This window comes from Mesoplodon bidens (assembly GCF_964165515.1).
Source record: "Mesoplodon bidens genome assembly, chromosome: 2".
Lineage (NCBI taxonomy): Eukaryota > Metazoa > Chordata > Mammalia > Artiodactyla > Ziphiidae > Mesoplodon > Mesoplodon bidens.
This window is the reverse complement of record NC_138177.1, coordinates 166,972,109-166,988,514: the sequence shown is the minus strand read 5'-3', so window position 1 is coordinate 166,988,514 and position 16,406 is coordinate 166,972,109. Positions and strand designations below refer to the sequence as shown.

At 44.8% G+C, this 16,406-nt stretch overlaps 1 protein-coding gene across 2 annotated transcripts in view; it reads left to right on the top strand.

The window, feature by feature from the left end:
* Positions 1-16,406, top strand: part of MAN1C1 (mannosidase alpha class 1C member 1) — a gene marked incomplete at its 5' end in the record, with an annotated part of 135,263 nt that overhangs the window by 5,228 nt on the left and 113,629 nt on the right. Inside the window, one exon of one of the 2 annotated variants that reach the window (XM_081225285.1) lies at positions 9,889-9,948. The exons of the other annotated variant lie outside the window; for it this stretch is intronic. Of the gene's footprint in view, positions 1-9,888; positions 9,949-16,406 lie in introns of those variants that run through there. 2 annotated transcript variants of the gene reach the window in all.

Below are 16,406 nucleotides of genomic sequence, written 5' to 3'. Positions count from 1 at the left end.
GCTCTGTCTTTAGTGTTAGCTTTAGAAACAAATAGTACAATGACCTTTAAAAGTCAGCTGCTTATTTCACACTTAGCAAGGGGGTAAGAACATAGATTCCCCTGCAGTTTTCAGAGTGACTGATTTACATCTGAGCTCAAGAAATGCCTTTTCTCTAGCTTTTCCCGAAGACTGATCCATTACTCCACCAAAAAATAAATATTGTGATATATATCAGGCATACTTTGCTCCAAGGGACTTACATCTTTTCTCTTACTGAAGAAAATAAATCAGGCTCGCAGATTGGAAAGCCCCATGCAGGGAAGCTGTTTGGTAATCTAGGTGGGCAACCAGCCTGTGGGTACTGTCTCTGGCATGGGGAAGGTGCCTGAATCTGCATCCTAAATCAAGTCTGCACTAAGGGAGGTGGTGGGGACTTCAGGAAATTCTCTCGCTGCCTTGCTTTCTTTAGACAGGTCAGGAAAGACTTAACAAGGGTATTATGGACAGGATTCAGGAGAGCATAATGGGCATTTATTACATTAACTTTAAAAGAGGGGCCATACTTGGAGCAGGGATGAGTGTCATGAACCAAGGATTATTATTATTCCAGTTCTGTGCATCTGCAGTCCAAAAAGACCAGGCTCGTTCAAATAAGCTCTGGTTCTTGATTTCCCACTAACCTGGGGCCAAGGCCTTATGCACAAGTATTTGCATAACTTGGGGAAAACAACAGACTTCTTAAACTCTGTATTCTCATGGCAGATAATGGTAAGAAAAAAACTGGAGATTCCTTAAGGACTTCTGAGGACTCAGGGACCTCAATCCCACTCCCCTTCCCTCTTTCACCCCCACTAGGCTCTGAGGGCTAGTTAATAGCCAAGGCAGTGTGGTTTTGTTTCTCTTAAAGGCAGGGTGTGGCTGAGATCGCTGTCAGACCTGTTTTTTGGTGTCCCCATCCCCAAAGAGAACTGAAGCCACGGAGACCATAGCTGCAGTCTGTGGCCTCAGTGTGGTGGTCCAGTTGTAGGTATTTCTTCCCTTGAGAAGGCTGTTTTCTAAGATTTGGGTTGAGGGCTCTCCAAACTCAATAGGCAGGTGGTCAGAACAGCTGTTACTCACAAGGGGGTCTGAGTATGTCTCTTAACTCTGAATTTTCATTAATTAAAGGCTAAGACTAGGGCGGTTGTCCATCTGTTTTAGTGCAGTACCAGAGTGGTAACTTTTACAGAAGAAACTTGGGCGTACTGATTAGTGTCCTAAATAGGTAAGCAATAATTATGCTTTCACCTGGCATGCTTTGGGAGTCAGCTGCTCTACAGGCGAAACTTCTAGGCAAATACCTTTCACTAAATAACAACCATTTTCAGTGGCTGAATAATAGTAGATTCTTCTCCCCTCGTTCCACCTCTGCCATGACTTGGGGTCACCATAAAATCCACTGTGCAATACCGCATGTCCCATAGGACCTGATGAGTCCTTTAGGTAAGACTGCCAGCCTCTCAATGCCTGTGTTTTGTGTTCTCATCTTATTTTTTTACAACAACCCTGTGATGCAGGTGCTACCTATTTATCTCAGGATAACTTACATATGGGGAAATGCACAGATCTTAAATACAAAGTTTGCTCAATTTTAACAATTGCAGAAAACCATATAAACCACACCCCTATGAAGATACAGAACATTCCCATCATCTGAGAAAGTTCCCTCTGCTCCTTCCCAAGCAGTCTCCCATCATCCACCCCCAACCACTGTTTTGATTTGTTGCCAGAGATTAGTTTCACCTGTTCTAGAACTTCAGCTAAATGGAGTAGTACAATATATGCCATTCTGCGCAAGGCTTCTTTCACTGAGGCTAATGTTTTTGAAATTCATTCATGTTGTGTGTATCAGTGTTTCATTCCTTTTCATTGTTGAGATGTATTCTGTTGTATGAATATCCCACAATTTGTTTATCCATTCACCTGTGGTTGGACTTTTTGGTTGTTTCCAGTGTTTGGCTATCAAGCTGTTATGAACATTTTATGTACAATTCTTTAGGTATATTTTCATTTCTTTTGTGGCAATATCTAGGAGTATAATTGTTGGTTCATAGAGTAAATGTATGTTTAACTTTATGAGAAACTGGAAACACTTTTCCCAAGTAGTTAGACCCACCAGCAAAGTGTTGAGAGTTCTGCATTTCCACCAACACTTGGTATTGTCCACCTTTTTAGGTTTAGCCATGATATTTGATGTCTAGTGATATTTAATTGTGGTGTTTTTTTAAAAATATTTATTTATTTATACATTCATTCATTTATTTTGGCTGGGCTAGGTCTTAGTTGAGGCATGCCGGATCTTCGTTGTGGCGTGCAGGATCTTTAGTTGTGGCATGAGGGCTTCTTAGGTGCGGCATGCAGACTCTTAGTTGCGACATGCATGCAGGATCTAGTTCCCTGACCAGGGATCAAACCCAGAACCCCTGCATTGGGAATGCAGAGTCTTACCCACTGGACCACCATGGAAGTCCCTTAATTGTGTGGGGTTTTTTTTAAATTAATTAATTAATTTTTATATTTGGCTGTGTTGGGTCTTCATTGCTGCATGCAGGCTTTCTCTAGTTGTGGCAAGCAGGGGCTACTCTTCGTTGTGGTGCGTGGGCTTCTCTTGTTGCGGAGCATGGGCTCTAGGCGCATGGGCTTCAGTAGTTGTGGCACACGGGCTCAGTAGTTGTGGCGTGCAGGCTCAGTAGTTGTGGTGCACAGGCTTAGTTGCTCTGCGGCATGTGGGATCTTCCTGGACCAGGGCTTGAACCCATGTCCCCTGCATTGGCAGGGAGCTTCTTAACCACTGTGCCACCAGAAAAGTCCCCTTAATTGTGGTTTTAATTTTTGTTTCCCTTTTAACTATTGATATTGAACATCTTTTCATATGTTTATCTGCCATTTCTTTATCTTCCTTTTAAGTCTGTATTCAGATCTTTTACCCCCCTTTCTTAAATTAAAAAAAATTGAGTGTTTATTATCTTATTGAACTTTAGAAATCCTTTGCTCATTTTGGATATGTCCTTTGTCAGATGTATATACTCATACTCTATGGTTTGTCTTTTCATTTTCTTAATAGTGTCAGTCAAAGAGCAGAAGTTTTAAATTTTGATGAAGTCCAGTGTATCAATGTTTTCTTTTATGGTTAGTGCTTTTGTGTGTACTTAAAAAAAAAAATTCTTTGTCTACCCCAAGGTCATGAGATAGTCTCCTTTTAATTCCAGAAGTTTGATCATTTTAGTTTTTACATTTAGGTCTCTCATCTGCTTCAAATTATTTTTGTATATGGTGTGAGGTAGGGGTTGAGGTTCTTTATTTTCATTTAAATGTCCAGTTGTTTAGCACCATTTGTTGAAAAAGCTTTCTTTTCCCCATTGAATTGCTTTGATGCCATGTTAGCTTAATTTACTATATGTATGTAGCTGTATTTCTGGACACTTCTGTTCTATTGATTTGTCTTTATGCCAATTCATACTATCTTTTTTTTAGTGTAATTATTAGTATGAGTGTGTTTAAGCTAACCGTCTTTTTTTAGAGTTATTGTTCATTTTTTTCTATCATTAATTTTTTATTTTTGTATTTTTAATTAAAAAAATTTTTATTGAAGTGTAGTTGATTTACAATGTTGTGTTACTTTCAGGTGTACAGCAAAGTGAATCAGTTATACATATACATATTTCCACTATTTTTTTAGATTCTTTCCCATATAGGCCATTATAGAGTATTGAGTAGAGTTCCCTGTGCTATACAGTAGGTTCTTATTAGTTATCTATGTTGTATATAGTAGTGTGTATATGTCAATCCCAAGCTCCCAGTTTATCCTCCCCCCCCATCCCGCCTAATCCCCTGATAAGCATAAGTTTGTTTTCTAGATCTGTGACTCTACTCCTGTTTTGTAAATAAGTTCATTTGTACCCTTTTTTTCAGATTCCACATATAAGTGATATCATATGATATTTGTCTTTCTGTGTCTGACTTACTTCACTCAGTATGACAATCTCTAGGTCCATCCATGTTGCTGCAATTGGCATTATTTTGTTCTTTTTTATGGCTGAGTAATAAGCCAACCATCTTGCTATTTGTTTCCTGGGGTTTTTTGGGTTTTGTTTTTTTTTAAAGTTTTTTATTGAAGTATAGTTGATTTACAATGTTGTGTTAGTTTCAGGTGTACAGCAAAGTGATTCAGATATATATATAACCTTTTTCAGATTCTTTTCCATTATAGGTTATTATAAGATATTGAATATAGTTCCCTGTGCTATACAGTAGGTCCTTGTTTCAGTTCATACTGTCTTGATGCTGGGGCTTTATAGTAAGTCTTAAAAACAGATAGCATGATTTCCCCATCTTTGAACTTCTTTTTCAAAATGGCTTTAGTTATTATAAGTCCTTTGCATTTCTGCCTACATTTGAGAACAAGCATGTCAGTTTCTATGAAAACTCCTGCTGGGATTCTGATTGGATTTGCCTTGGATCTATAAATTGAATTCCTCTGAACATTTCTTTTAGTGTAGGTCTACTGGTGACAAATGCTTGCAGCTTTTGTTTTCTGAAAGTCTCTCTATTTTGCCCTCCTTTTAAAAGGATATTTTTGCTTGATATAGAATTTTAAGTTGACATTTCCGCCCTTTTTTTTTACATGAAAGACCCATTGTCTTGTAACTTGCATTGTTTCTGATAAGACATTAGAGTATATTCCCCTGCATGTAATGTCTTTCCCTTCCCATTGGATGCTATTAAGATTTTCTCTTTATTTTTAAGTCATTTGACTATGCTGTGCCTAAATGTGGATGTGATTGTTTGTCCTTCTTGGGGCTTGTTGAGCTTCTTGTGTCTATAGGTTGATATTTTTCTTCAAGTTTGGAAAAATTTTGGCCCATATTTTTTCAATATTTTTCCTACCCTAATCTGTCTTTCTTTTAGAACTCAAATTACATAAAAGTTAATTTGCTTGATATTTTCCTAGAAGTCACTGAGTCTGTGTTCATTTTCTTTTCAGTCTTTATCTCTGTGCTTTGGTGTGGATAATTTATATTAACCCATCTTCAATTTCACTGAACTTTTCCTCTGTAGTATCTAATCTGTTGTTAAGCCCACCCAGTGAATTTTTAATTTTCAGTTATTTTTTTACTTCTAGAATTTCCATTTGGACCTTTTTCATTGTTTTGGGCTCTCCAATGTTTCACATCTGTTCACTCATTGTTTCCAGATTTTCTTTGAAGTCCTAAGGCATATTTGTAGTAGCTTTTCAAAAAGTCTTTTTTTGCCAACATCTTTGTCATCATTGGGTCTGTCCCTGTTGACTGTTTTCTCTCGTGGTTATGGGTCATATTTTCCTACATCTTCATGTAACACTAGTCATTTTTTTAAATGTTATGCCAAACATTGTGAATGCTCCTTTTTTGAGATTCTAGATTCATCTGCTTTTTTTTCTTTTTTGCGGTACGCGGGCCTCTCACTGTTGTGGCCTCTCCCGTTGCGGAGCACAGGCTCTGGACGCGCAGGCTCAGCAGCCATGGCTCACGGGCCCAGCCGCTCCGCGGCATGCGGGATCTTCCCGGACCGGGGCACGAACCCGTGTCCCCTGCATCGGCAGGCGGACTCTCCACCACTGCGCCACCAGGGAAGCCCCCATCTGCTTTTAAGCAGTTTTTCTCCCCTCTTTCTGTTAGGCTGTCAGCTGTCACTTCTTTTGGCTGTCAGGATACCTGCCTCTGGCTGCTTTATTCGCTACTCTTCCTATTTTGCTATTTTCTAACGTGCAGATGGCTAGGAAACCGTTCAATCTAGCTTGTTAGCATTATATGTAAAGTACGAATAAGTAGAACTTGAGTAAGTCTCTGAAGACTCCTGAATCAAGTGCACAAACTTTAATGTGTATATTTTGTATAGATTCGATATTTAAAGATTCCTATTTATTTTTGGTAATTGGTATTGGATGCATGAAATATAATTTTTTGTTGAAATTATATCCTGAATAGATACAGTAATTCTCAAAGGGTATCTAATTTCTGGTTGATGTCATCTTAAACTATTTGTGCATTTTTTGCTCATCTGCTTTTAGGTGTTAGAAGAAATATTTGCTGATACCTGTGATGTTCCAGCAGTCTCCATTAGTGCAGCTTTCCTCTCAGGATTTTTTAACCTGTCAAATATTTTCTCTGGTCTCCATACCTTAAGGGTAATGATTACTTTTTTAAACTTTGTTTGTAAATCCCCACATTAAAAAAAACCCAACTATTTGTATAGTCCAAATTGCTGATTACTGGTCAGACAGAAGCTAAATATATATGGCTGAAGGATTTCCAAGGACTGTTCTGTGAGATCTGATCGCCTATCTTCCCTCACTCAGGAAAGTTCAATATGAAGTAAGTGTAGTGTTTCATTGCAAAGGCTACCTTTAATTTCACTTGTCTCACTTGGGGTGGGTGGGAGTGTTGAATTAAAGTTACAAATCTCTTATTTAAGATCCCTCTCCCCCATTTTCATTCCTGGAATGAGCTTTTAAGAGGTTAAACCTAAACTTTGCCAAGTAAATGCTGATCTCCTGGGAAGACATTTTGGCACCTTTTTTGTTTTTCTGTACTTGTGTTCTTGACGAAAATCAGCAAATCTTCCCCCTTTCCAACTCTCCCAGAAGCCATTCTCCATGCCTGTCACATACCTTACACAGCTCTGGAGTAGCCTTGGTTTTTAATTCTTAGGATCAGTGGGAAAAGAAGACTAAGTTTCTTGCTTTCAGAACTGGACCTTTTAGAGAACAACCGATAAATATAATCAATTTTGCTACTTTAGAGTATAAGGAAACCCTTTATAGAGAAAGTTTCATGTTTTGACAGAAAAATAGCAGCTCAGTTTAAAGACTTCTCGAGCAGTTTCAGATACAGGCCTTTTGGGATGTATAACTACGTAAAGGGCAGAGACTTCACACTGATGTAGTCTCAGAGGTGGTCTTGTATAATAGCCACCCTATAATCATGGTAGGAGCTCTGTGTCTGATTACTGATCCTTGAGTAACTAAGAATGGTAGCAGAGTGGTGTCCATCCAGATGGGACTGAGGGAGACAAACAACATTAGACATTTTCTGTGATTAGGCACTGGATTAGATTAAGGCATAATTAGATTCTCTGTGCTCTGAGTAAAGGGCTCTTCAACTTGGCACCAGTGGGAGCAAAATTCTGGTTTGTCAGCCCTGGAGTTAAAGTGTTCTTGCATGTTAGAAAAGAGGTTTCTGACTCTCTGGCCCCTGTACCATCCATGGTCTTTTAAATTCTCCCAGGGAGAATTTCCAGGGGGCCTGCTTGGAGGGGAGTGGGGCCTGGACTGGGCTAATACCTACCCGCTCGTGGACAGATCAGATCAGAGATTCCTTGTGTGTATTCTTAGTAGAGCCCTAGCATCCCGTTAAGAGTTTCGCTGATCCCCACAACAGCCTTGTGGCATACACGGCATGGACCATAATCCCATTTTATAGCTCAGAGAATGCACACCCTGCAAAGGCAGTGACCAGCTCCAGGCCCCGCCAATTTAAATTGTGATGCACTGACTCAGACCTCCTCTCCTGACTCTTTGGTTGACGTTCTTTCTATTATGTTATCTGAGGGCTCAAGGGTGACAATTTAGAAGAAGAGTTTTCACTTTGGGATGAAATAATGTAGAAATTGTCATAGTCTTGGTAGACATTCAAAAGAACTGGTCTCATGAATCTTTAGAACAGGGATTCCAACCTTGATTGCAGTCTGGAATCACCTGGGGGAACTTAGTAACTACTGATGCCTGAGTTCCTATCCCAGAGGTTCTGATTTAATTGGTCTAGAGTACAGCCTGAGCGTTGGGATTTTTTTTTTTTTTTTTTTTTTTTTTTGCGGTACGTGGGCCTCTCACTGCTGTGACCTCTCCCATTGCGGAGCACAGGCTCCAGACGCGCAGGCTCAGCGGCCATGGCTCACGGGCCCAGCCGCTCCATGGCATGTGGGATCTTCCCAGACCGGGGCACGAACCCATGTCCCCTGCATCGGCAGGCGGACTCTCAACCACTGCGCCACCAGGGAAGCCCGAGCGTTGGGATTTTTAAACACTTCCCAGATGATTCTAATGTACAGCTATGCTTTAGAACTCTCCTATTGCAGTTTTGTCTTCAGCGAAGCTCTATCTCCTTTCTGGCTATATTTCCCTTTTACCCACTTATGGAAGAGGTTGGAAATTGTCTATATTTATTAAGACCTAAACCAGGATCAGGTAAGAAAAAAAAAATGAGCTAGAGAAAAGACTCAATTAAAACAGTTTTCCAGTGTTAAGAACATATAACGTTAACATCAAGAGAAGTCATACATTTATTAAAATTTTAAGAAAAAAATCTTGGAAACACTATCTATTGAGCCTCAGTTATTCACTGAAAGCTATGTGAGCTAAAGGAAAAGTAGAGATGAGTCTCTGGCTTTAAGAAAGTTTATAGCTTGATAGTGTCATGCATCAGAATCACTTCCCACTACATATGGATGCATAGAGGAAGGGAAGCATTGGTTAGCTGCATAAATATTTGCCTGTCCCACCTAGATTTTTGGGGGGGAAGCAGGCAGAACATAAACATCTGGAATGAAAATATTTGCTTGTCCAGAAGTTGATTTCCCAAAAGGCCATCAACCTCCCTCCTATGGCTGCCTCTGCCCCTTTCCAGTTAACAGAGTAGCCTTTCACATGGCTGCTTGGGCCCTAAAATCAAGTAACAGATGCTCAGGCAACAGATAATGAAGAAGTGAAAGAACTGAACCCAGTCCCAGGTGTTCAGATGCAGGGCAGCAATGCTGCAGTTTCATAGCATCACTGCCTTGGCAGGTGCTGGATGTTACTGAACCTGAGAAGTGCTGTTCTGGGTGGATCAGATCAAATCTACCCAGGCCACCTCCGCGTGGAAGCTGCAGGAGGTGAGACTATGCCATAGATGAGTGTGAGCATCCTTCCCACGGCTTAGTGATGGTCGCCCCCGAGAGCTCTGTTTCCATGCAAGAAACCTCTGAATTCTCAACCTGCGTCAAGTTGCCCCAACTATTTCTAGCAAATTGTGTGGCTGACATGGCATATAGAACAAGTCCTATTCCTGCCAAACTTATTTCATTCCAGCTTCAAGCAGTGGGCATTTAGTGTAGGAGCATTAATGGAGAGGCAGACTTCAGAGAAGAAATTTCCTTCTGTTGCTAAATCTTATGGTAAACCATGCTTACTCAGAGGCCTCTGGCTGCAGGAAGCAGTGACGAGGGTGGAACTTGGCAGATGGCTGTAGCTGTGGCTTCCTGGAGGCCTGTGTGGGGAGACGATTGTTTGTATATTGGTTTTCATTTATGTATTGGTCTTATTTTCATCTTCCTGAGGTGCCCAGATGCCATGGTGATAGATTGGTTGGAAACGACTCATTTATCAGGGTTCCGTGGGGGACGTAGTTTTCTTTCTCGTGTGCAGTAGAGTCTAAAATGTTTAATTAGATGCTGAGGCATTTCTGCATGGGTCCCTCTCTTCCGGCCCTCCCAGGTGGATGCCATTCCTTAGTTTGGAGAGGGTCTGGGGCTTCCCTGGGCCCAACGTCCTCTCCCTTCATTTTCTCTTGATGCAATCCTCAGTCCTCCTCCTTTTAGCTGCTGTTTTTTTCCCCTGTCATTTTTGTTCTAGAAACCGCCTTCATGTGATTGCTGGAATTTGCAGAGCAGATTTGTGTTGGAAATCTAGTTGTCAAACAGGTCCAAACCAGACCTTATGAAAGAATGTAGTTGAGCTGATACACAGCGAGAGGAATATTAACTACTTGCTGCTTGTGTGTTTTATTCCAGCTCAACTTTTCCAGAGAACTCACCTTGTTCTTACCGCCTGCCAGGCAATGCCCTAGATGCTGAGGATGCAAAGATGAGGCTTCTGTCTCCTGAGTACCACATCTAGGCAGGGTGCGACAGGTGTGTGTGTGTGTACACAGTTGTAACACCATGGAGGTGCCCAAATCAAGGGGTGAACAAAGGGCTGGGAGTCACATCAACTTGAGGTGAGCTTGGGGGAAAGGTTGGTGTTTCAGGCAAATGTGGAGAATACCAGGCGTAGTGGGCTCCTCGGAGAGCAAGAGGCTCCATGTGCTGGATCTGGGGGGGGTGTTCCAGGTGTGGATGTGGAAGGCAAAGTTTGGAATGGCCAAGGTTTCTACCTGGGGTCAATGGGGACATCAGGAAGTGGGGACAGTGAGAAATCCTGGGAGGGGGAGATGAGTTGAATTCCAGACAAAATAAAAATGATATGCCTGTGAAATCCAGGTGGTTGGAAATACTGGTTTGGGACTGGTTGGGGTGATGGCACAGGAGATGCGGATTTAGAAGGATGGAGTGCTGGGGGTGAAGACTTGAGCGCAAAGCCATTCGAGGAAAGCCTGGACAGAGAGGCACAAGGGTCAGAGCCTCCAGGAGCATAAGTGTTTTAGAGAAGGAACAGAGATTTGGGGAGCAGATAGAGGCAGGTGGCCGAGGGACCAAGAGAGCTTCCTTTTTCCTTTCACCAGTGGTTCTGCCATGCCTGGCTGCCCGCTGAGCCCTGTACGCAGCTCCTGGGCTGATGTGGGCTAGCAGCCCGGTGCCCTTTCCTGAGAGGCCTGCCTTTAGTTTCCTCTCTTCCTCAACCACCTCCTGGCTTCAGAGCACTGCCTTCACTGGTCACAGACCCCTCGGCTTTCCTTCCTTGCTGGCATCGAAGATTAGAGAGTCTGTCTCTCCCCTTTGTTTTCTGATTGTATATCAGGGCCTCTGCTAAAAAGAGCTGGTGTTCTGAGCTATCTGCTCTTTGATTTCCAATTGAGAGCCCAAGAGCCAAGGTGAGGATGGTGTGTGGCTCTTTCCCGGCCTGATGCCGAGTGAGCTCAGCCTTATAGCAGGACATGGGGAGCCGTTCCTTCATCTCCTTTCTAGAAATAGGGTGTGTGCATCCTCTGGCCTGACCACACACTAAAGATTCACAGGCCAGCTCCTTCCTCAGTGAAGGAGGAGGCCACGTGTTGGGGGAGGAGGCACGATTTAATCTTCACTGCTGTGGAGGAAAGGAACACATTGTGGAGTGGTGACAATGCATTTTGTCTTTTCCCTGTGACCATAAGTGGTGACCAGATCCCACCACGTTCTTCTCAGCCTGTGGCCAGCATCTCTGCTCCAATGGGAGTGTTCTCTTGAAACGAAGCCCCTGACCACTAAAGGGAGGGTCATTTGCCAAAGTCCCTGCTGAAACTGCCATCTAAAGCATGTCTAAGTGGCATTCTCACCCAGGCCACCCTTCCAGACTTTCTCCTGAGAGCTGAGCCCCACCAGTGCTGTATAAGATGCCCTGTGTCCTGGCCTCAGCCTGGGATTGAAAATAGGCTGGACCGTACATCTAGAAGAAATCCTGAAAGCTCTGGTTCAAAGCAGTCCCTGTCTGGTTGCAACCTGGTAGTCCTGGCTTTTTCCGCCTTGGCCAAATCATTCTGACTTTTCCTGTGGTGGTTTGAGCATCTTACAGTCTGAATATTTAGGTCTGCTCATCCTCCTAGGATAATAGGTGCGATGCGGCCAGTGCTGGCTAATGCAGGTTTATAGTTATCGTCGCAGGACTGAAAGGTGTGTGATGTCTTTCTCCCTCATGGTCACCGTGTTTTCAACAGCAGCCTGGGTTGGGTTGTTCAGCCTCCTCAGAGAGGCTCTGAAAGCTGAAGTGAGTTCCTGTTCCTTCGTCTGTGCCCGTGCTCATAGAGTGTTTATGTTGGTTGTAGCAGCCCCACCAGCTAAGGTGAAAGTGTCCAACTCCCTGACTCAGTGCACATTTGCAGTGCTGCCCCCTGGGGGGCCCAGTCCAGCACCCCCTCTCCAGTCCTGGAGCTCCGGAGACCCCAAAGTCTTAGCAAGGCTGCAGAGGCTGCTGGGGGCACCAAGGAACTGCATGCACTGCTCTGTGAGGTGGTGACATTTTTTTTAATTACAGGTAGAATACACATAACATTGATCATTTTAACCGTTTTAAAGCTTACAATTCCGAAGCATTACGTACATTCACAGTGTTGTGTGATCATCACCACTATCTCATTCTGGAACTTTTTCATCCCTCCAAGTGGAAACCCTATACCCACTGAGCAGCCACTTCCCATCTCCCACCCCCACCTCAGCCCCTGGCAACCACCAATCTGCTTTCTGTTTCTATGCATTTTTCTATTCTGGACCTTTTACCTAAATGGAATCATACAATATGTGGCCTTTATGATGTTTTCAAGGCTCATCCATGTTGTAGCATGTGTCAATTTTATTTCTTTTTCTGTCCGAATAATATTCCATTGAATGGATATACCGCATTTTGTTTATCCATTCACCTGTTGGTGGCCATTTGGGATACTTCTACCTCTTAGCTATTATGAATTACGCTGCTATGAACATTCATGTACTCTTTTTTGGGTGGACATGTGTTTTCAATCCTTTTAAGAGTGGAATACTGGGTATATGATAATTCTATGTTTAACTTATTGAGGAATCGCCAGTTTTCCACAGCAGAAAACTGTGGAAATGTTTATGTTCTCATCAGCAGTATGAGGGGAGGTGGTGACTTTTGGAGCCAAGTGTGCCAACCCCTCTGGCATAAACCAAAGTAGTTATCTGGGGTGAGCCTCAGTGTAGGGGAGCTGGGACCAGGGGCATCAGAAGTGAGCAGGGAGGGGCCGCAAGGCCTGGGAACTCGGACAGAGTTCACAAGTGCAGCTGGGCAGGCCAGGGCCTGGCCCTCACAGGTGGTTGCGCCTCTCCAGTGTGGTGGACGTGTGTGACGGGAAGTGTACGGGGCAGTGCCATGGGCAGTGGAAGGACCACGTGGTGGGCTCAGGAGGGCTGATCCGGGTGGTGTCTGTGAGTGGAAAGTGTTAGACCCTGAGCCTGGGATGGTGGCAGAGTGTGTCCTCACCTCAGGGAGGACAGGTTACAAGTAGAACAAGGAGGCAGGCCCAAGCCCAGCTCATAGATTAGGCTGATGGGAGGGAGGTGAGGGTGGCAGGAAAGGAGTGCTGTGATGGGGGAAAGGGGCACTTCATGGGGCTCCAGTATGGAGGTGCTATCTCTTACCCTGAAGCAATGCTGCTCTCCTAAGGCAGAGGCATCTGGGGTTGAGTTCTGAATCAAGCATGTGAAGTGAATCACATGCGGTCAAAACTATTCTTGAAAACTTCTCATTGCTAGGACCCATGCCCTTGGAAACTCAAAAGGCAAAATTTAGCTTCTCTTGTTTGCTTTCCAGTGGTGGCTTCTCTTTCCTTGAAACATGGAGGCCAAGGTCTAGTTTGAGTGGGAAGGAGTAATGGGGAGAATAAGGAGGTTGGGGGAGGGGTGGCAGGTAGGTAGAATTGAATTTTGAGGCCTTCTGACTGCTGTACTGACTGTCTTAGGACCTAGGGTAGGTGTGCGGCCAGGGAGGACCAGAAAAGCCAACATCAGAGCCTCTGGGGCTGGGGAGGTGTTGCAGGGCTGTACTCTCACCCTTGCTGTACCAGCTCCTGGAGAGACTTGGAGTCAGGCCACCATAAACCCACAGCAGCCCCAATGGGCACAAACAGAGTTGGGGTGGCCCCTTCTACATAACCACGCTCTGGGAGCCCAGGCTGCATCTGGCAGAGGTCCCCTTAGGGGTACATGGGCCAAGCCAGTGCCAACTATAAACAGTGTTATAGTTTATCAGCATTACAGTTTTTTTTTTTTTTTTTTTTTGTGGTACGTAGGCCTCTCACTGTTGTGGCCTCTCCCGTTGCGGAGCACAGGCTCCGGACGCGCAGGCCTATCGGCCATGGCTCACGGGCCCAGCCGCCCCGCGGCATGTGGGATCTTCCCGGACCGGGGCACGAACCCGTGTCCCCTGCATCGGCAGGCGGACTCTCAACCACTGCGCCACCAGGGAAGCCCCAGCATTACAGTTTTATAGTGATACTTCTACATCCGCTGCCTCCTTGAAGCATCTGGTAATCAGGAAGCATATTCCCCATTTACAAATTGAGGTTTAGAAAAAGAATGGTTTTCGAATTTCCATGATTAGGAAGACACAGAACTAGGACACCCACCTGGGACTTCTGGCTCTAGATTCAGCATTCTTTTTATTTTGTTCTTCTTAGGGAAGCTGTCTGATACTGGTGCTAATCTTTTCCTGTACTCTCTTTGGTAGAACAGATGATAGTCTAGGGGTCATGAGGTGCTGGGGAAGGATCAGGGTGGTGTCTGATTCTCATGCAGGTAGCTCTCCCTCTCTTCAGGCTCTCGTCAAAAGTGAGATGGGGGCTTCTCTGGTGGCACAGTGGTTGAGAGTCCACCTGCCGATGCAGGGGACACGGGTTCCTGCCCCGGTCCGGGAAGATCCCACATGCCGCGGAGCGACTGGGCCCGTGAGCCATGGCCGCTGAGCCTGCGCGTCCGGAGCCTGTGCTCCGCAACGGGAGAGGCCACAACAGTGAGAGGCCCGCGTACCACAAAAAGAAAAAAAAAGTGAGATGGATCTGTTTTCCCTGCCTCTGCCAAGGCCATCCTGGCCCCCCAGCTCTGTGCCCCATCTGTCTAGGCCCCTTTCTGGGCAGCAGCCTCTCAGACAGCCCTCATCTAAAGCTGAGATTTTGGGGTCGAGCCTCCATTCTGACGAGGCAGAGTTAGCATCTCTGGCTGCAGCCTCAGCTTTCAGCAAATGGTAAACTCTACTTGAGGGCAACATTCAATTATGAAAATCTATTTCTCTTGCCACATTCAAAAAGTCTCCTAATGTGCCTTTGTGCACTCACAAATTTAGTGACACATCACTAAATGTGTATGTGGTTGCCATGGAAATATCTCTCTTCTAACATGGCATTCCAAGAGCAAAGAGAAGGGAAGTTTTCTTTGTAAAGAGAAGCAGCGCAGAACTTGGCTAATTGTCATCATACGAATCCCCAAACTGTCATTCTTCCCTGACTACCAGTCTCCTGCTTCCTGTCAACGACATAATGGTGGAAACCAAATCAGCCTGCTGCGTTTCGTTAGGAATTTCACGAGCACTGTTCTTAACCTTTATGCCAAGCATGCACCAGGAAGGACCCCAGGACTCTTGATTTGAGTTTTCACCTAGCTTAGAAATGGTACCTTCCTGCACCACCTAGCAGTCGCCGCTCGTAAGCACTTGAGTCTCAGAAGGACTCTTGGCACCAGTTTCTTTGCAGAACGTGCAGGCTGAGCAGGTCTTCTGAAGATGCTTTGTGTTTTCCACCAGAGACTCTGAGCTTCAGTTTTTGTCGTTGTGACCAAGGCACCATACAATGACATATAGAGCACGCTAATACTAAGGCGCCCTTTGAATGTCAGAAATCCCAAATATTTTCCTAGCAGCGGTGTGAATCCACAGAGTGTGGGGAGAAATGGAGAAGGAGACCTAAGAGAGACCTAAGTCTGGCTGATGCCTTCCTGTCTCTCTGGCTCACCCTGACCCTGTTTTCACCTCTGTCCTGTAGACTTTATCTTGACCGAGCCTCTCTGCAGCCAAAGAAGTCCTCATATTTCTGGACTTTACCAGCAACTTCTGAGGGGATCCTTGGTCCATATTGGCTGAGCCTTTGATTGCACCTGCTTTCCCAGTCTTGGGGCTGGGTAGCTGTTCTTAATGGTTTTGAAGTTCAAGCTGTTGGCCTTTTTGCTGTTATGATTTGCCAGTGGTGAGCTCTGAGATGGGAACCTCTGCCTCTTGCCCTGAATACCTGCCTAGGAACCTAGCTGTTCTTTCCATTCTCAGCTGCTCCGTATTTCTCTGCGGGACCCCTTGTCCTGCGAGGCTCTGCTGTCATTTCCCAAGCAGGAGATGCTTTCAGGGCTTCAGAGGCCATCTGCCCATACACGTGTTTCTGTTCCTGGCATCAAGTACACATGCGGCTTCTGGGCTGGAGGGACCAAGAGTGCTGGACTCCCTGCCTCCAAGGGGACCTCAGGGTTCCTGGGGTTCTGAGAGCCTGCCTGATGCTCTTCTCCTGCTGCCCTGCCTCTGATGGAAGGATCTGGCTCCTGTCCAACGTCACAGGGTGAACCAAGAGGTTGAGCATATTCCAGCCTTGTTGCTTTTCATGTTGAAAATGCCAGCGTGCTCCATCTTGCCCATAACTGTACTGGCTCCTAAGAAGACCTTTAGCCACTGGCCATGCTGAGTTGCCAAAGTGATGGGACAGAACCAGCTTCTGACTCAAAAAGCAGAGGGTATAGATGCTGGCAGCCCCCGTGTACACAGATCTGCAATCCCCAATGCAGTCGGGGTCCTGTGGGTCTCCAATTACCCTGGGCATGAGGCAGGTCTTTCCTGCCACAAGACAGATTGTCCTTTTTGCTTTTATAAATTAGGTCCTCAACGTTGTTTCTTACCCAACATTTATTTC